Genomic DNA, 22,438 nt, shown 5'->3' on the forward strand with positions numbered 1-22,438 from the left:
ACAGAACTAGAACAAAACATTGCACAATTTGTATGGAAACACAAAAGACCCCGAATAGCAAAAGCAATCTTGAAAAAAAAAAAAGAGCTGGAGGAATCAGGCTCCCTGACTTCAGACTATACTACAAAGCTACAGTAATGAAGAAAATATGGTACTGGCACAAAAATAGAAATATAGATCAATGGAACAGGATAGAAAGCCCAGAGATAAACCCACGCACATATGGTCACCTTATTTTTGATAAAGGAAGCAAGAATATACAATGGAGAAAAGACAGCCTCTTCAATAAGTGGTCTGTGAAAACTGGACAGCTACATGTAAAAGAATGAAATTAGAACACACCCTAACACTATACACAAAAATAAACTCAAAATGGATTATAGACCTAAATGTAAGGCCAGACACTATAAAAATCTTAGAGGAAAACACAGGCAGAACACTCTATGACATAAATCACAGCAAGATCCTTTTTGATCCACCTCCTAGAGAAATGGAAATAAAAACAAAATAAATGGGACCTAATGAAACGTAAAAGCTTTTGCACAACAAAGGAAACCATAAAGAAGGCAAAAAGACAACCTTCAGAATAAGAGAAAATATTTGCAAATGAAGCAACTGACAAAGGATTAATCTCCAAAATATACAAGCAGTTCATGCAGTTCAATATTAAAAAAAACCACCCAATCCAAAAATGGACAGAAGACCTAAATAGACATTTCCCCAAAGAAGATATGCAGATTGCCAACAAACACATGAAAAGATGCTCAACATCGCTAATCATTAGAGAAATGCAAATCAAAACTACAATGAGATATCGCCTCACACTGGTCAGAATGGCCATCATCAAAAAAATATACAAACAATAAATGCTGGAGAGGGTGTGGAGAAACGGGAACCCTCCTACACTGCTGGTGGGAATGTAAATTGCTACAGCCACTATGGAGAGCAGTATGGAGGTTCCTTAAAAAACTAAAATTAGAACTACCATATGACCCAGCAATCCCACTACTGGGCATATACCCTGAGAAAACCATAACTCAAAAAGAGTCATGTACCACAATGTTCATTGCAGCACTATTTACAATAGCCAGGACATGGAAGCAACCTAAGTGTCCATTGACAGATGAATGGTTAAAGAAGATGTGGCACATATATACAATGGAATATTACTCAGCCATAAAAAGAAACGAAATTGAGTTACTTGTAGTGAGATGGATGGACCTCGATTCTGTAATACAGAGTGAAGCAAGTCAGAAAGAGAGAAACAAATATGCTAACACATATATATGGAATTAAAAAAAATGGTTCTGAAGAAGTTGGGGCAGGACAGGAATAAAGACGCCAACGTAGAGAATGGACTTAAGTACACGTAGAGGGGGAAGGGTAGGTTGGGACAAAGTGAAAGAGTAGCATGGACATATATACACTACCAAACGTAAAATAGATAGCTAGTGGGAAGCAGCTGCATAGCACAGGGAGATCAGCTCGGAGCTTTGTGACCACGTAGAGGGGTGGGATAGGGAGTATGAGAGGGAGACGCAAGTGGGAGGGGATATGTTAATAAAAGTATTCGTACAGCTGATTCACTTTGTTTGTTATACAGCAGGAAGTAACACAACAATGTAAAGCAATTATACTCCAATAAAGATGTTAAAAAAAAAAAGGCTTACTGAATGAATAAGCACTGGACCCATTCATACAACTCCAAAATTTCAGTGGCACACACAGTGAGCCGTGATGTCTCACCCATGGGCCTACAGTGTACCTAGGACACCTGTGCTTCAGACTGGGGCTCAGCTGGGTCTGTATACTCTCTCAGTTTGGGTCCAGGTTACAGAGGCACAGCTACCCAGGGCATGTTTTTCTCATGTGAAGGTCAGAAGCTGCCAGATGGGTAAGTGGAAATATGTGATGTCTTTTAAAGCCTAGACTCAGAACTAGTACCTTTTATATTTAACCACATTTTATTCTCCAAAGCAGTGAAAAGCCAAGCCCAAAATCAATGTGTGGGCAAACTCTTCCCATGAAACTGTGGGGCACAGATGGTGGGAGAGGGGTAAATGATTGCTGAATAATAATATAAACAACAAATATTCATAGAGTAAAAAGTTTACATTTCCTTAATGTAAGACTTCTAAAACATCTAAAAGAGAAAAGAAAGGTGGACAACTGCTACATTATCAAGACCCTGGAAACCATTTCATGATTTCCACTGATAATTATTTTTTAATTCAATAAACTGACATGAATTTTCTTTGTTCAGCATTAACATAACAAGCTACAGCTTCGTGCTTTTCTCATTTTATCCTTTGTATGTCTGGAGAAGTAATCAACCCTCTTCTTCCATACTTGAGGACCATTAGTCAATTGTTTGCTATGTTCTCTCCTCCAGGCTGACGTTTCTTTCATCTTCCTGTCTACATTTCACTTGTCAAACCATAACCCACCTTTGTGGCTCTTCTTTGGGACTCTCCCCAATCCATGTGGAGCCAAAACCTATATCCAAATCTCTTCTTACCATCGATCAGTCAAAACTGGAAAGGGAATCTTATTTCCTTAGAGAAAGATGTTGGCAAATTTCCAGCTGAAGAGAAACATATGGATTCACACTCCCACTCCCACATTTTCCTAACCCCCACTCCAATCTGCAAACATATCAGAGTCAATTTGACTAAACGGTATTGGATCAAAGAGGAGCTCCAAAGAGTGTGAAGTCAGGCTTCAAATATCAGCTAAGCTCAGTTTGGTTACAGAAAGGAAAACATCCCTCCTGGAGTGAGACATCTTTCTTGTCCAGACGTTCAAAGAGTGTTATTCATTACGAAGTTTATGGTGTCCGCGCTGGGAGCATAGTTCATTACGTCAGAACTCCTGCCCATTTACAAGGAAGGTCTCCTGTTAGCCTCGTGCTTTCCATGGCAGATTCAGCCTCAGAGAATATAAAATAGATCATTAGACGCTCCCTAGCTGCCCTTGGTCATATGGTGACTGTAAACACTTATCCCAGAGCCTGGAACTTTTAAGATTTTCATTTAAGTTTTCAAATTAGGAGGGTAATTTATTTTGCATTCTGGAAAGTAAGATTTAGTCACACTTTTTTCATGTAATTCACCTGTTTAACCAAATTCCACTGAAGTAGAGAGTTGATATGTTAATGTAAGGGGAAAAAAATCACATTTTTGAACATAATTTAGTATAACTGGTGGTGAGATGAAATGAAGGGGCATCTCAAATTCAAACTTATATCAGTAATTCATATACTCAAGCTCCAGATCACAAAATAGGGACCACATGGCATATTAGTCAGGGTTCTCCAGAGAAACAGAACTGATAGGATATGGAAATATACAGAGAGAGATTTATTTTAAGGAATTGGCTCATGCAATTGTTAGAGCTGGCAAGCCTGAAATATACAGGGCAGACTGGCAGGCTGGAGACCAGGGAAGAGGTGATATTGCAGCTCAGACCCAAAGGCAGTCTAGAGGCAGAACCTCCCCCTTACTCAGGGGACCTCAGTCTTTTTTCTAAGGATGAGGCCTGCCCACATTATGGAGAATAATCTGCAATCTGCTTTACTTAAATGTTAATTTCTTTTAAAAAAAAATGCTTCACAGCTACATCTAGACTGGTTTTTGACCAAATATCTTGGTATCATGGCCTAGCCAAGTTGACTCATAAAATTAACCATCACACGTGGCTTACAATTATCTTTACTCTATCACTTACTTGATCAATAGGCACCTACTGAACATCTACTACATGCTTGGTGGTACCCAGGATTCCTGGGAAAGTTACAAAATCCATAATTCTGAATTATTGTTCAAATGTATTGATTTTCAGAAACATCAGGAAATAGACTTGGAATCATACCTAAATATGGTCTTTCCTAAAACCTAAAAGAAAACAGCACAAACATGCAAAAAATTAGTCGTCCCCAGACTCAAATCTCCTGGCACTTTTATCTTGAAATTTACAGCCTCCATAACCATAAATGTTTGTTAGTTAAGCCACCCAATCTATGGTATTTTTGTTGTAGCAGCCTGAGCAGACTAAGACAACATGGGTATGGATGTGTAATATATATGTATGTGTGTATATTGATAAAATGTTCAACTGAAATTTATTGAAGGACTACTATGTTTGAGATACTTTCTAGACACTGACAGCCTAGTGGTAGACCAAAAATCATCGTCTTATTTCTTGTGAAATTATTAGTCTAATGTGGGAGAGAAGAAATAAAATTTATACTTAATTTAAGATCCTAATAAAGCATCTGAGAGAGAAAGGGTAAATGCCTTTAGCAGGGAAAGCCAATTTAGCCAGGGAAGTTTGAAAAAGTTTCCCTGAAAAAGTAATATATTGATTCTATGCTGAAAGTTAAAGAATAATTGTCAGGTGATAAGAAAATCTGGGAGTAGTGTATTCCAGGCAGTGGGAACAGCATATGAAAAACATATTTGAGAAACAGACAAAAATCGAGTATCCACAAAAGACTTTTTAGGTCACAGTAATAATTTTAGTGCACAGGGGAGTTAGTCCAGGGTTTGAAATAGGTGAGTGACATGGTGATATTCTGCATTCTTGAATGATCATTCTACCTACTGTATAAAGAATGATCTGAAGGAAGCAAAGATGTATACTAGGAGGGCAGTGAAGCGGCTACTGCAGCAGTTCAGATAAAAGAAAAAATAGAAAAAAAAATAACAGCATACTTATGAGGTGAATTTTGTTGGACAAATTTGCAAAACTTAGGTCATTTTTGAATGAAGGTATAATGCAGAGGAAGAAGCTAAGGTTGACTTCCTGGATTCTAGCATAAACAGCTAAGAGAACACAGGGTAAAGATCAATACTAAAGATATGGGTTCAGTTTAATAAAATGTTGAGATTCCTGTGAGACATCATATGTCCAGTAGTTGAGACAAATGAGTTACAGTTATACATTTAGAAGTCATCGATAATATTTGAAGGCATGAGGTAGAATTCGCTCATGTTGAGTAAGGAGAAATAAAGGTCCAGGGAAATCTCTATGAAATTCAAGTCTAGAAGGAAGACCCTCAGAGAGGACAGAAGAAAGAAAGAAAAAAAAAGGTGTGGCAGGGCGCATCTTCAAGATGGAGGAGGAGTAAGACACGGAGATCACCTTCCTCCCCACAGATACATCAGAAATACATCTACATGTGGAACAGCTCCTACAGAACACCCACTGAATGCTGGCAGAAGACCTCAGACCTCCCAAAAGGCAAGAAACTCCCCACATACCTGGGTAGGGCAAAAGATAAAAGAATAAACAGAGACAAAAGGATAGGGACGGGACCTGCACCAGTGGGAGGGAGCTGTGAAGGAGGAAAGGTTTCCACACACTTGGAAGCCCCTTCGCGGGCAGAGACTGTGGGTGGCGGAGGGGGAAGCACCGGAGCCGCGGAGGACAGCGCAGCCACAGGGGTGTGGAGGGCAAAGCGGAGAGATTCCCGCACAGAGGATTGGTGCCAACCAGCACTCACCAGCCACAGAGGCTTGTCTGCTCACCCACTGACGCGGGTGGAGGCTGGGAGCTGAGACTCCGGCTTCGGAGGTCAGATCCCAGGGAGATGACTGGGGTTGGCTGCATGAACACAGCCTCAAGGGGGCTAGTGAACCACAGCTAGCTGGGAAGGAGTCCGGGAAAAAGTCTGCACCTGCCTAAGAGGCAAGAGAACATTGTTTCAGGGTGCACAACGAGAGGGATTCAGAGCACCGCCTGAGTTCCAGAGATGGGCGTGAGCTGCGGCTATCAGCCTGGACACCAGAGACGAGCATGAAATGCTAAGGCTGCTGCTGCAGCCACCAAGAAGCCTGTGTGCGAGCACAGGTCACTATCCACACCTCCCCTCCCGGGAGCCTGTGCAGCCCGGAACTGCCAGGGTCCCATGATCCAGGGACAACTTCCATGAGAGAAAATACGGCATGTCTGAGGCTGTTGCAACATCATGCTGGCCTCTGCCGCTGCAGGCTCACCCCACATTCTGTACCCCTCTGTCCTCCTGGCCTGAGTGAGCCAGGGCCCCCTAATCAGCTGCTACTTTAACTCCATCCTGTCTGAGTGAAGAACAGATGCCCTCAGGTGACCTACACACAGAGGCCGGGCCAAATCCAAAGCTGAACCCCAGGAGCTGTGTGAACAAAGAAGAGAAAGGGTAATCTCTCCCAACAGCGTCAGAAGCAGCAGATGAAATCTCCACAATCAACTTGATGTACCCTGCATCTGTGGAATACCTGAAAAGACAACGAATCGTCCCAAAATTGAGGTGGTGGATTTGGGGAGCAACTGTGGACTTGGGGTTTGCTTTCTGCAACTAATTTGTTTCTGGTTTTATGTTTACCTTAGTTTAGTATTTAGAGTTTATTATCACTGGTAGATGTGTTTATTGATTTGGTTGCTCTCTTCCCTTTTTAAAAAATATATATATTGTTTTCCTTTTTATATTTTTGTGTACGTGTATGCCTCTTTGTGTGATTTTGTCTGTATAACTTTCCTTTTACCATTTCTCCTAGGGTTCTTCTGTCTGTCCGTTTTATTTATTTATTTTTTAGTATAGTTTTTAGTGCTTATTATCATTGGTGGATTTGTTTTTTCGTTTGGTTGTTCTCTCTTTCTTTCCTTTTTTTATTACTTTTTTATTTTTAATAATATTTTTTATTTTAATAACTTTATTTTATTTTTCTTTCTTTCTTTCTTTCTTTTTTTCCCTCTCTTTTCTTCTGAGCCGTGTGGCTGAGAGGGTCTTGGTGCTAAGGCCAGGTGTCAGGCCTGAGCCTCTGAGGTAGGAGAGTCAAGTTCAGGACATTGGTCCACCAGAGACTTCCCAGCACCAAATGATATCAAACAGAGAAAGCTCTCCCAGAGATCACCATCACAAGGCTAAGACCCAGCTCCACTCAATGACCAGCAAGATACAGTGGTGGACACCCCATGCCAAACAACTAGAAAAATAGGAACACAACACCACCATTAGCAGAGAGGCTGCCTAAAATCATAATAAGGTTACATACACCCCAAAACACACCACCACACTGTCCTGCCCACCAGAAAGACAAGATCCATCCTCATCCACCAGAACACAGGCACTAGTCTCCTCCACCAGGAAGCCTACACAACCTACGAACCAACCTTAGCCACTGAGGGCAGACACCAAAAACAACGGTAACTATGAATCCACAGCCTGCGAAAAGAAGACCCCAAATGCAGTAGGTTAAGCAAAATGAGAAGACAGAGAAATACACAGCAGATGAAGGAGAGAGGTAAAAACTCACCAGACCAAACAAATGAAGAGGAAATAGAAAGGCTACCTGAAAAAGAATTCAGGGAAATGATAGTAAAGATGATCCAAAATCTTGGAAATAGAAAGGAGAAAATAAAAGAAACATTTAACAAGGACCTAGAAGAACTAAAGAGCAACAAACAATAATGAGCAACACAATAAATGAAATTAAAAATTCTCTAGAAGGAATCAGTAGCAGAAAAACTGAGGCAAAAGAACGGATAAGTGACCTGGAAAATAAAATAGTGGAAATAACTACCGCAGTGCAGAATAAAGAAAAAAGAATGAAAAGAACTGAGGACAGTCTCAGAGACCTCTGGGACAACATTAAATGCACCAACATTCGAATTATAGGGGTCCCAGAAGAAGAAAGGAAAAAGAAAGGGAATGAGAAAATATTTGAAGAGATTATAGTTGAAAACTTCCCTAATATGGGAAAGGAAATAGTTAATCAAGTCCAGGAAGCACAGAGAGTCCCATACAGGATAAATCCAAGGAGAAACACGCCAAGACACATACTAATCAAACTATCAAAAATTAAATACAAAGAAAAAATGTTGAAAGCAGCAAGGGAAGAACAACAAATAATATACAAGGGAATGCCCATAAGGTTAACAGCTGCTCTTTCAGCAGAAACTCTGCAAGCCAGAAGGGAGTGGCAGGACATATTTAAAGTGATGATAGGAAAAAACCTACACGAAAGATTACTCTATGCAGCATGGATCTCATTCAAATTTTTTGTGTGTGTGTGGCTGTGTAGGGTCTTCATTTATGTGGGCTGGCTTTCTCTGGCGCGGTGAGCGGGTGTTACTCTTCGTTGTGGTGCACAGGCTTCTCATTGCGGTGGCTTCTCTTCTTGCGGAACATGGGCTCTGGTGTGTGGGCTCAGTAGTTGTGGCTCACAGGCTCTAGAGAGCAGGCTCAGTAGTTGTGGTGAACGGGCTTAGTTGCTCCACAGCATGTGGGATCTTCCAAGACCAGGGCTCGAACCCATATACCCTACATTGTCAGGCAGATTGCTAACCACTGCGCCACCAGGGAAGCCCTCTCATTGAGATTTGACAGAGAAATTAAAACTTTTACCAACAAGCAAAAGCTAAGAGAATACAACCCCACCAAAGCAGCTTTACAACAAATGCTCCAGGAACCTCTCTAGGCAAGAAACACAAGAGAAGGAAAACACCAACAATAACAAACCCAAAACAATTAAGAAAATGGTAATAGGAAAATACATATCAATAATTATCTTTAATGTAAATGGAGTAAATGCTCCAACCAAAAGATATAGACTGGCTGAATGGGTACCAAACCAAGACCCATATATATGCTGTCTACAAGAAACCCACTTCAGACCTAGGGACACATACAGACTGAAAGTGAGGGGATGGAAAAAGATATTTCATGCAAATGGAAACCAAAAGAAAGCTGGAGTAGCAATACTCATATCACACAAAATAGACTTCAAAATAAAGACTATTACAAGAGACAAAGAAGGACACTACCTAATGATCAAGGGATTGATCCAAGAAGAAGATATAACAATTGTAAATATTTATGCACCCAACATAGGGGCACCTCAATACATAAGACAAATGCTAACAGCCAGAAAAGGGGAAATTGACAGTAAAACAATCATAGTAGGGGACTTTTAACACCCTATGTTCACCAATGGACAGATCAACCAAAATGAAAATAAATAAGGAAACGCAAGCTTTAAATGACACATTAAACAGGATGGATTTAATTGATATTTATAGGACACTCCATCCTAAAACAACAGAATACACATTTTTCTCAAATGCTCATGGAACATTCTGCAGGATAGATCATATCTTGGGTCACAAATCAAGCCTTGGTAAATTTAATAAAATTGAAATCATATCAAGTATCTTTTTCAACAACAACGCTATGAGACAAGATATCAATTATAGGAAAAAAAATCTGTAAAAAATGCAAACACATGGAGGCTAAACAGTACACTACTAAATAACCAAGAGATCACTGAAGAAATCAAAGAGGAAATCAAAAAATACCTAGAAACAAATGACAATGAAACATGATGACCCAAAACCTATGGGATGCAGAAAAAGCAGTTCTAAAAGGGAAGTTTATAGCAATAAAATCCTACCTCAAGACACAAGAAACATCTCAAATAAACAACCTAATCTTACACCTCAAGCAATCAGAGAAAGAAAAACAAATATCCCCAAAGTTAGCAGCAGGAAAGAAATCATAAAGATCAGATCAGAAATAAATGAAAAAGAAATGAAGGAAACAATAGCAAAGATCAATAAAACTAAAAGCTGGTTCTTTGAGGAGATAAACAAAATTGATAAACCATTAGCCAGACTCATCAGGAAAAGACTCATATCAATAGAATTAGAAATGAAAAAGGAGAAGTAACAACTGACACTGCAGAAATACAAAGGATCATGAGAGATTACTACAAGCAACTATATGCCAATAAAATGGACAACCTGGAACAAATGGACAAATTCTTAGGAAACACAACCTTCTGAGACTGAACCAGGAAGAAGTAGAAAATATAAACAGACCAGTCGCAAGCACTGAAATTGAAACTGTAACAAACAAAAGCCCAGGACCAGATGACTTCACAGGCGAATTCCTTGAAACACTTAGAGAAGAGCTAACACCTAACCTTCTCAAACTATTCCAAAATATAGCAGAGGGAGGAACACTCCCATACTCATTCTATGAGGCTACCATCACCCGGATACCAAAACCAGACAAAGATGTCACACAAAAAAACTACAGGCCAATATCACTGATGAACATAGATGCAAAAATCCTCAACAAAATACTAGCAAACAGAATCCAACTGCACATTAAAACTATCATACACCATGATTAAGTGGGGTTTATTCCAGGAACACAAGGATTCTTCAATATATGCAAATCAATCAATGTGATACACCATATTAACAAATTGAAGGAGAAAAACCATATGATCATCTCAATAGATGCAGAAAAAGCTTTTGACAAAATTCAACACCCATTTATGTTAAAAACCCTCCAGAAAGTACACATAGAGGGAACTTACCTCAACATAATAAACGCCATATATGACAAACCCACAGCCAACATCGTCCTCAATGGTGAAAATTGAAACCATTTCCACTAAGATCAGGAACAAGATAAGGTTGCCCACTCTCACCACTATTATTCAACATAGTTTTGGAAGTTTTAGCCACAACAATCAGAGAAGAAAAAGAAATAAAATTTATTCAAATGAGAAAAGAAGAAGTAAAACTGTCACTGTTTGTAGATGACATAATGCTATACATAGAGAATCCTAGAGATGCTACCAGAAAACTACTAGAGCTAATCAATGAATTTGGTAAAGTAGCAGGAAACAAAATTAATGCACGGAAATCTCTTGCATTCCTATACACTAATGATGAAAAATCTGAAAGAGAAATTAAGGAAACTCTCCCATTTACCATTGCAACAAAAAGAATAAAATATCTAGGAATAAACCTACCTAAGGAGATAGAAGACCGGTATGCAGAAAACTATGACACTGATGAAAGAAATTAAAGATTATACACACAGATGGAGAGATATACCATGTTCTTAGATTGGAAGAATCAACGCTGTGAAAATGACTATACTACCCAAAGCAATCTACAGATTCAATGCAATCCCTATCAACCTACCAATGGCATTTTTCACAGAACAGGAACAAAAAATTTCACAGTTTCTATGGAAACACAAAAGACCCCAAATAGCCAAAGCAATCTTGAGAAAGAAAAATGGAGCTGGAGGAATCAGGCTCCTGGACTTCAGACTATACAAACCTGCAGTAATCAAGACAGTATGGGACTGGCACAAAAACAGAAGTATAGATCAATGGAACAGGATAGAAAGCCCAGGGATAAACCCATGCACATATGGTCACCTTATCTTTGATAAAGGAGGCTGGAATGTACAATGGAGAAAAGACAGCCTCCTCAATAAGTGGTGCTGGGAAAACTGGACAGCTACATGTAAAAGAAGTTAGAACACTCCCTAACACCGTACACAAAAATAAACTCAAAATGGATTAAAGACCTAAATGTAAGGCCAGACACTCTAAAACCCTTAGAGGAAAACATAGGCAGAACACTCCATGACATAAATCACAGCCAGATCCTTTTTGACCCACCTCCTAGGGAAATGGAAATAAAAGCAAAAATAAACAAATGGGACCTAATGAAACTTAAAAGCTTTTGCACAGCAAAGGAAACCATAAACAAGACCAAAAGACAACCCTCACAATGGGAGAAAATATTTGCAAATGAAGCAACTGACAAAGGATTAATCTCTAAAATATACAAGCAGTTCATGCAACTCAGTATCAAAAAAACAAACAAGCCAATCCAAAAATGGGCAGAAGACCTAAATAGACATTTCTCCAGAGAAGATATACAGATTGCCAACAAACACATGAAAGGATGCTCAACATCACTAATCATTAGAGAAATGCAAATCAAAACTACAATGAGGTATCACTTCACACCAGTCAGAATGGCCATCATCAGAAAATCGACAAACAATGCTGGAGAGGGTGTGGAGTAAAGGGAACCCTCTTGCACTGTTGGTGGGAATGTAAATTGATACAGCCACTATGGAAAACAGTATGGGGGTTCCTTAAAAAACTCAAAATAGAACTACCATATGACCCTGCAATCCCACTACTTGGCGTATACCCTGAGAAAACCATAATTCAAAGAGTCATGTACCACAATGTTCATTGCAGCACTATTTTCAATAGCCAGGGCATGGGAGCAACCTAAGTGTTCATCGATAGATGAATGGATAAAGAAGATGTGGCACATATATACAATGGGATATTACTCAGCCATAAAAAGAAACGCAGTTGAATTATTTGTAGTGAGGTGGATGGACCTAGAATCTGTCATACAGAGTGAAGTAAGTCAGAAAGAGAAAAACAAATAATACCGTATGCTAACACATATATATGGAATCTAAAAAAAAAAAGTTCTGAAGAACCTGGGGCAGGACAGGAATAAAGACACAGATGTAGAGAATGGACTTGAAGACACGGAGAGGGGAAAGTGTAAGCTGGGACAAAGTGAGAGAGTGGCATGGACATATATACACTACCAAATGTCAAATAGATGGCTAGTGGAAAGCAGCTGCATAGCACAGGGAGATCAGCTTGGTGCTTTGTGACCACCTAGTCGGGTGGGATAGGCAGGGTGGGAGGCAGACACAAGAGGGAAGGGATATGAGGATATATGTATACATATAGATGATTCACTTTGTTATACAGCAGAAACGAAGACAACATTGTAAAGCAATTATACTCCAGTAAAGAAGTTAAAAAAAAAAAAAAAAAAGACAGTGTGGCAACCCAGAAGCCAGGAAAGAGTATTTCAAATGAGGAGTAGCCAAGCATGATGGTAACAAGCAAATTAGGGGTAGTAGATGACTTGGTGTGTCACCAGATCCCCCTTCCAGGACTGAACCCCTCCTTCCTCCAGCTTCTAGGAGTTTGGGCAGCAAACAGCTCTCAGCTGACCCCTCTCTGAGAATTGCCTTCAACTGTGAGAGAACCACTTGACCTAAGAACTCTATTCCCAGCGTGGCCAGCATTTGATGACTGGACAACAGCGGGGAAAAAGGCCCCCTCTCACCCACTCCAGGACAATGCTGAAGGGCCATGTCAGTTCCAGAATTCCCCTTTAGGACTGGCTGACGCCTTTGTTAACACAAATGCATCACAGTGTAACTTCTCCCTCTGCCCAGAGTCTTGCTTCCTTCCCTCCCCCACTGCTGTTGATTCTCCTTATTGACTTCCTTCCATGAAATCTCTATCTTAGAATCTCCTACCCAGGGCACTGCCTTTCCACAGTAGGATAAGTACTAAAAAAAAATTAGCCTTTGGGCATAATAAATATGGAGGACATTGGTAATCTTAGAAGGAGCAATAGATTTTGGAAACAGAGCAAAAATGATACTTTGGCTGCATGGTATTCCACTGTTCTAGCGGAAAACAAGTGCAGTTGATGGTCATTTACATTCTTTCAATTTTTACTATTGTAAACCATGTTGTGATGCATATTTTGTACAGATCTTTTATTAGGATAACATTTCAAATCTTTTTGTTGTTTTGTTTTTGTTTGTTTTAAGCCATTGATTTGGACATTTTTTAAAATTTTTATTTATTTATTTTTTATTTGGTGGCAACATGTGGCACGTGGGATCTTAGTTCCCCGACCAGGGATCGAACCCGTGCCCCCTGCATTGGAAATGCGGAGCCTTAACCACTGGTCCACCAGGGAAGTCCCATCATTTCAAATCTTGAAGAATGTACCTTGCCCCAAGAAACACTGTAATTTCTAGACAGTGTATCCCAAACCAGTTACCTTATAGCAAAAAAAAAAAAAAGGGAGGGTGGGATCCACTATCTTAACACAAAGCTCTCAGATGCTTCTATTATTCCTGTTCTTAAGCACTCAGGTTCTAGTTTAAATCCACCAAAAAAGTCAGTGAGGGAGAAAATGTGTTTTCTTTACCTGCTTAAGAAAGTCAAACACCTTTATTATCCTTGGATAATTTAACTTTTATATTACTAAACGCTTATTTAAGGAAACATTCTCAGTGCAGCAATTATACCCAGTGTAAGTGTACTCAGATAGTTGGGGTTTTTTTTAACAAAATACAAATGCAGTTGTTTTGGGGCTTTATAGTTTTCTTTCCTCTCTATTGAATGTATGGAACCTTATTATATATGACTCCTAGTGGTTTTGCTTCTCAGAGAAAACAAGAGAGAGAAAGAACAATTGGATCTAATACCCAATATCTACCAGGTACTGTGTTAAGCACTTTGCAATATATTAGTAATATATAGTAATTAATACCCACAAAAATTCTGTGTGGTCTGTTTGCCCATTATTTGGTTGCCTGTTCATTTGTTTGGCTGCCCATTATCTATGCATGAGGGTATTGTATGAATTGAATAGACCAGGTACTTACTTTCCCTGACACATCTCGGCATGACCATGCAACCAAGCCTCAGCCATCTGGATCCTCCTGCCTGGAACTCCAGGTCTGGAGTGTGTGCCACTCATCCTAGAACTCACGCAAAGGGCTGAAGGGCCACCCTGACCAGACTACTCCCACAGAGGACTTAGTCATGTTTCTCCTCCAGCATAACGTGGCTCCAGCCCAATTTCTGAGCTCAATTCTACATATTTCTCATGAATTTTATGAACTCTCCTACAAATATATTGCTCTTTTGCCTAAATTTGCAACAAAAACCCTGACTGGTGAGCAGGTACAATTATTACCTATATTTTACAGATGAGGAAAATTAAAGCTCAGAGAAGTAAATTGACATGCAGATCTTTCCAGATTCAGAGGCAATGATTTTAACCATTCTCATTGTGGTGTCTTCTCTTGTTGCAAAACAGGGGCTCTAGGCATGCGGGCTTCAGTAGTTGTGGCTTGCAGGCTCAGCAGTTGTGGCTCACGGGCTTTGTTGCTCGGCGACATGTGGGATCTTCCCGGACCAGGGCTCGAACCCGTGTCCCCTGCATTGGCAGGTGGATTCTTAACCACTGGGCCACCAGGGAAGCCCCTGGAGCAATATTTAGATTTCACATGTCTTATATCAATTTACAAAGAATTGAACTAGGCCATACAATAAGTCAATAAATTTAAAAGGATTGAAATCATACAAAGTATGTTCTCTGACTACAGTGGGATGGAATCAGAACTCAACAACAGAAGGAAATTTGGATATCCACAAATATTTGCAAATTAAACAACAGATTTTTAAATAACCCATAGGTCAAAGAAGAAATTACAAGGGAAATTAGTAAGTATTTTGATCTGTATGAAAACAACTTTACAGAGAATGAATAATAAAATGAACTTGAAATATTAAGAAATAACATCACGGACAATAGCTGACATGCTTTGAGTATTTGCTATATGTCTGGTGTTTTGCACACATTTTCTTCTTTGATTCTCCCCACAGCCCAGAGTGGGAGGTATTATCATTATCCTTCCTGAAAAGACGTGGACAATGAAACTTAGGGAGGCCACACACTAAGGAAGTGGTGGGGTAAGGCTTCGACTCAGGTCTGTCTGACACCCAAATCTTGTTTCAATCACTAAGCTATTCTGCTAACACAAGGTTAATGTGAACCATAATGACTGCTTAATTTTACTTAAACTAGTAATTAATTGAAAAATATACAATATAAGAGGGAGTGGCATTTTGTTTCTAGAGGTACCTTTGTATTTGGGAATCCATGTTCTTAAGCATGAAGTTTATGCTGAAGAGCATCTGGTGAAAAAAAGAGGCAAAAGGCATTTTATGGACATGTGTTACCCACCACTCAGTTGGAGGGAAGAAAGCTGTTTGGTAAGATTCATTCTGAAGCCCTCACAAAGGTAAGATATGGAAAGATTTATTGAATGACCACAGCTCTGGAAATATAAAGATGAATAAGGCTGATTCTGTGCCCTGAAGGTGCTGACAATTTGCCAGAATCAGATGATGAAGATGAAAATACTAATAATTTAAATAGGGTTCCCCAGGAAACAGACACTGGGATATAGATTAGCATGCGGGAAGGTTATTGGGGAGTGCTCTCGGGAGTGAAGGCAGCAGGATTGGCCCAAGTGTCAAGCTGGTCCTGTCATTATCCCTCTTCAAAAGGAGGCCACACGTTAAGGAAGCAGTGGAGTAAGGCTCCACTTCAGGTCTGACACCCAAATCCTGTTTTCAGTCACTGCACAGGTAAACATATATCCTCTGTATAACATATACAACGATGGATAAGTTTCGCAGTTTGTAACCTTTCATTTAATTTCACTAAATGTTAGAAAGTTCTTTTTATGCTAAACCTGAATCTGTCTCTGCTTTAAACCGCTGGTCTTTGTTCTACCTCCAGAAGGTCTATAGCATATAAAGCCTCCTTCTTCTGTATCACAGAGTTTTAATTATTTGAAACTATCTTTCAGGTCTTTCCTAGAGTGCATCTGGTTAAAGATGACAATTTTCTTCTGCCTTTCTACATATCAACTGCTTTCCAGACCTGCCACCCTTCTGATTCTCTTGCTGGTTAAGACATACATGGATGATACCCAGTTACATGTTTCAGGCTGGGTCAAGCATGAAGGGTTCACCCTGCAACAATACCAGCCCACTAGGAGGCAGCAGGCACTATAGACAAACCCTGGGAGGAAGTCTAGACTGGAAGACACAACCGTGTCCAGATAACTTAGAAACAGGTAAGATCTAGAGTGAGGTTTTAAACTAGCAATTAGCCAAGTAGTTGGTTGGCTACAGGGAGGTGGAACTGGCATAAAGTATTAGGGGCATCCTGATAGACTAGAAGAAGGAAGCTTTAAATCCTACAGACCTTCAAAATGTTCATGCACAAAACAATCAACACGAAGGATCATCTCTGCAATGGAATATTGTTCCTATGTGATAAAAGTCAGAAAACCAATTCAGAGGAAGTTGACTTATGAGCACTAATTAACTAGTATTTTATCCCATTCAAAGAATTTATAAAACTACAACCACTGTAAAATTACATGTAGCAATGCAAACACATTTTTTAAATGCCATATTAGGTCAGAATAGGATTCATCCAATACACTTTTCTATCTTTGGAGCTGCCCCTTGGAAAATGTTTTTTTAGAGATGAAGGCTTTATAAAGCTCAGTTTCAATAGCACTGATAAAAGAGACAAATTTGTTATGACAAAAACAGACTATGTGAAAGCAAAAGAATCTGGTGATGGCTCTATAGATTCATACTTCAACCGAATTGTTATCCTATTTACATTACAATCGGAGATTGAATATGTGAAAAGCTAAATGTGAAATTGCCCAAATTCTGTGTGATTTTCAACCCCCTCTGCTAAATTAATCATCCCTAGTTACAACTTCTTCCCTAAGCTCCAGACTTGTATCTCCAGCTAACTACTGAACATTTCTTAGATGTTCCATAAACATCCAAAACTCATTGAAGTCAAGGATAATAATCATGTTGTCTCTGTGTCTGAACCAACCATCTTCCTGTCCTATTTCTATGAACAGTACCACTCTATCCCAAAGTCAAAAATGTGCTCTATTTCCCACATTCTCAACAACAGAGATCTGACATCCTTATTATGTCTTGTTGAATCCTATTCTCTTTATTCTCACTGCTACAACTTTGGCTCAGGCCCTTATTTTCCTTATTAGATATTTCTATCTAATATCCATAACATGCTCTTCCTTATTTCCGGTTCTCCTCCAGTGTTTTTCTCACCAGAGTAAGGTTTTAAACTTCGAATATGAAACAAAAAATTCTTCAGTGGCTTCTACTGCCCACAAAATAAAGTTCACCCTCTCAGGACATCACGCAATGGCCCCTTTCCGGTGTATCTTTCCAGTTATATCTGCTACTTCTCCACCTCATGATCTACACTGCAGCTATTCTAGAGTATAAATGTTCCGCAAAATATCTTGCCTCAAATGTTTGTTCCTTCGAATAGAGTACACATCATTCTCTTCTTTTACCTGCACAGTTCAGTTTTATCCTTTATGTCTGACTCAGCTTAACTGCCAACTGGCAAAGAAGACTAGGAAATGTAGTTTGCAGAGCAATATTATAGTACAATCGCTATTTCTACTTTGGCTTCTTTTAAAGCTGTTCAGTCTCCTCCACCTCCAGGAGGGGCAGCATAATCCCAAGAAAGAAGTCAGATTTCTACAAAGACATTCCTGGTAGCTTCTATTTTCTGCTCTGCAAAAATACCAAGGCAGTGAATTATTAAGAGCTTTTCTCTCTACTTGAAGTCATGTAGGAGAGAAAATTACAAAGGATACTGTATTTAAAGAAAATTCCTCGTAGTGGCACTAATGCAAAACAGAAAAGCTGAGTGGACACAGGATTTGGTGAAAGAAATTGTAATGGGCAGCTTTGGCATGTTTGCCTGGCATATAAATGAATGTCTTCTTTTGTTCTCTTGAATTACTCCCTACTACACGACCAAAGGGGTGAGGTTCTAGTAACCGTGTTTGTAGGGCATTACCTCTTCTCTTGGTTGATTACTCCAAAAGTGGGAATGTGTGTTCTCCCAAAAGTGGGAAGCTGTGTTTTCCACCATAGGCCTGAAGAGCAGAGAAAGCTGGTCTGAAGAAAGAGATTATAAAAAATGAAGCAAACACACAGAAAAAAAAGAGAGAGAAGTACTGTCTTAGTTTACCAATGCCTTCCAGTTTTCATTTTTTAAGACCTGAACAACTTTCACAACCTTAGGTTCTATATACTTACAATAATACCTCTACATTTTGTTTATTTCTGTTAATTGCAACCAAAAGAGCCTTACATAATACAAAAATAATTGGGTATAGTTCCAGAACTTACAAGCTTCAACCATATTCATTCTTTAATAAACACTTTTTAGGGTCTTCTATGTGTCACGTGCTATGCTGGGCACACAAAGCTGATCTCATAATCATCCTTGGACAAATCTCTAAACCACAGCCTCAGTTTCCTGTTCTATTTAATAAGGAGACAAATAATGACAACGGTAATATTATACTCAGGAAAGGTCCCAGTGAAACCATATATATGAAAGAACTTTGCAAACTGTAAGTATCAAATGAATGTTATTTTACATTCATTATAATATAATTTTGGCTTTCTCCCTTTCTGTCATGTTCGTAATCTCTAGGATGAGAGTGTTCCCAGTTTGACTTTTACCTCCAAAATCTGCCATATTACTAGCTTATTTCCCAGTTGACTCCAGATCATAAGATCAAAGACAGGAAGGATAGTTTCAAATAATTAAAACTCTGTGATACAGAAGAAGGAGGCTTTAAATGCTATAGACCTTCTGGAGGTAGAACAAAGACCAGCGGTTTAAAGCTAGAGACAGATTCAGGTTCAGAGTAAAAAGAACTTTCTAACAATTAGTGAAATTAAATGAAAGGTTACAAACTGCGAAACTTATCCATCGTTGTATATGTTATACAGAGGATATATGTTTACCTGTGCAGTGACTGAAAACAAGATTTGGGTGTCAGACCTGTCAGTGGCCTTACTCCACTGATTCCTTAGCGTGTGGCCTCCTAAATTTCATTGTCCACATCTTTTGAAGAGGGATAATGACAGGACCAGCTTGACACGTGGGCCAATCCTGCTGCCTTTACTCCCGAGAGCACTCCCCAATAACCTTCCTGCACGATAATCTACTGTAAATTACTGTAAATATGAGGGACTCCTCAGGGGTCAGGGACACAAAGATCATCAGGGTGAAGCACAGAAGAAAGTTGCCAGAATCAGCTTCACTTAGTTTCACGTAGGCTGGCTAAGTTCTCCTCGTCAATAATCAAGCAGATAGCCCTCTCTTGTTTTCCAGGTCCTGTCCTACCTCCAGATCCAAAGTCACCCCAGTACTGAGTGGCAAGATTCTTTGAGAGCAGTCTGGTCACTCACAACCCAAAATTTCCCTAATATTTGTTTTCTGCTCCTTTTATCGTTTGCTTTAATTTACATGGGACTTAGCGCCATCCCTTTCATAAATTTTGTAGTATGTCATTCCGTCTACACAGCACTCCCTTATTGAATTAATGAAAAGAAGCATGGGTTTTTACTTATGTCAGGTGATAGTCTATATTTAGCGCAGGGATGGTTAAGGTTATAGTCCGGTTTTATAACGCTGTTCTGTGATTGGTTAATGAAAAGTCTGAAGGTCTAATTGTGTCAAGGTTTACTGAAGAAGTTCTGGAAGATTCTCAACTTCTAATAATGTTGGATGTGTCTAAATCTTTGTAAAAATGTAACTACCCAGTACTTATATAGTATTATTACTAATAGACATCCCATCCTACATGTCAGTTTTTCAAATATCACCCTATAAGCTAATAATAATCAAAAAGCAAATCAAGGGTTTACTAGGCTGCTAAGCAACATACAAATGGCCTAGTCGTCGCCTACGAAGGTTATCAGTCTTCACTTTTCTTTCAAGTCTTATGACTTTTATCTGTGGAACACATTTTAGCCACAGCATTAACGAAAAATACATAGAAGACTCATACAGATTTCAGGTTACTAATCAACACACATAATTCATCACTAAATACTAACCTGGCCTATCTTCTTAATGTACAACTTAGTTAAAACAGGAAGGACTGTAGTGTACGTTAACTCCAAAGGGTTACTGCATCTCCAGAGAAGGATGGTTGTACACAATTTATTAACGGTAGGTTTCTGATTCCCAAATGGTGTATTACAGATTATAAAACAATTTGACTGTGATCATTCTGCTGCCGTGCTTAAAGCAATGCACATTAACAGAAGAGGAGTTCTTTTTTTTTTTTTTTTTTCTAGTATGGTTAAATGGCACAAATGTAAACACTGAATATTCCCCAGACTGATGCAAAGCAAATATTACACTGGGTAAAGATTCTCCATATGGAACTTTGATGTTCAGGGAAAACTTAAGTGACACAATGTAACACTCAAGTTTGCTTTCTGGAGAATACATCAGAGGGCAGGGTAAGGCACAGTGTCTAGTGAAAAGTATCTTGTCCTATTTACTCTACAAGTACACAATCCCACTGGTGTATACTGCATTAGGGAGATCTTTAAAGGCAAGGAAGGGGTAAATCACCTTCAAATAAAAATAATTCTATAAAACTTGACCATTGTTTTCTGGAGACGGGTTATTATATTCGGATACCAGTTATGTAACTATAAATCTCTGTCCCAGCACCAGACAGAAAATTCAGCAGAGCCATTTTTTCCCCTATGGAGTTTCCCATTGAGTCCTAATCTCCAGGAACCTCCACTGTCATTGGTCCTGTTAGAACCCTGAGTTCCCTGAGATGCCTCAAGGACCATCAGAGAAAGCAGATCAGGGCAGATGCTAGGCTTCTCACTGCTCTTCAAGCAAAAAATTTCCACTTTTATTATTATTATATATATACACATATACAATAAAAGTGGAGATTTTCCAAGAATTTGCAGTTTGTTTTCCAAAAATGACTTCTCTATCAAATAAGTTTGAAAACTGCTGCTCTAAACAAAATAGTTGATTGACCCAATATATCAGACCCAATATAAGCCTAAGTTTACCTGGGGCTTCTAAAGATGTGACCAGGAAAGGAAGCCCCATTAACTTTTGCCCACACAGCTACTGCACCATTTACGCACCAACACATGTCTAAAATTTCAGTCCTCCCCAAGGTTGTAGCACTTTACTTTTGTGACCTCAGTCTATTTAAATACATGACTTTTAAAATGACTTGGAAATGAAAACCATCTTTCTGCATGTGAAAAAATTTTAATACAATATTTTGTGTTGTATACCCCTATCTATGTTGAAAAAGATTCTGGACCAGCAAATAATCAAAAAATGAGGAAGTAGCTTAAAAGCTTCAAGTCCCTTCTCCCCTGCTAAAACAAAATTAATGGGAGAGAAAAGATCTATTTTAAAAGTTTGAAGCTCTCAAAGAGGAATTATTTGATTGTGAGATAGGTGCTGCTCAAGTATAAAATAGTTGAATGATCTTCCCTGCTCATAATAATAAATAATATAATTAGAAATTGAGTTATGTGCTATCGAACAGTATCGAGGCTATGCTGAAGGGGACACTTCTCAGAGGAAAAGCAGACTGTTCCTTCAACTGCTTTAGCTATTTGCATCCAGGAGTGCCCACATTTTGGTCACATGAGGTTTCAGTTTTATCAGAATTCCTTCTTGAGCAAGGGATGTGTTCTGATACTTTCTTTGCTCACTGGAATAGCTTCATCTGGTTCCTTTGCTCCCTAGTTGGCCCAGGTGTGAGGGGATATCCCCCTCCTCTTATTCCCATCACCTCCCTTATTGTCCAGAACCTTGAACACTGGTCTGAGACCAATGAAAGATGTTGTCCATTCAGAGTAGGTCATGTAAGGAACTGAGCACAACCGCGGGACACGAGCAAGCACCATTCTTGAAAGACAGTCAGGGATGCTGACAAGATGCTATTGATGGGCTGTCCTCACTCTTTTGCTGGCTCTTTGGCCCAGGTGGTGCACAGTCTTACTCATCGGATCCATGCAGCTTTTGAAGACCAATTCAACTGACACCCACTTTGGAGGCTCTGCCATTTGGA

The sequence above is a fragment of the Pseudorca crassidens genome, chromosome 17 (genome assembly GCF_039906515.1).
Source record: "Pseudorca crassidens isolate mPseCra1 chromosome 17, mPseCra1.hap1, whole genome shotgun sequence".
In the NCBI taxonomy this organism is placed as follows: domain Eukaryota; kingdom Metazoa; phylum Chordata; class Mammalia; order Artiodactyla; family Delphinidae; genus Pseudorca; species Pseudorca crassidens.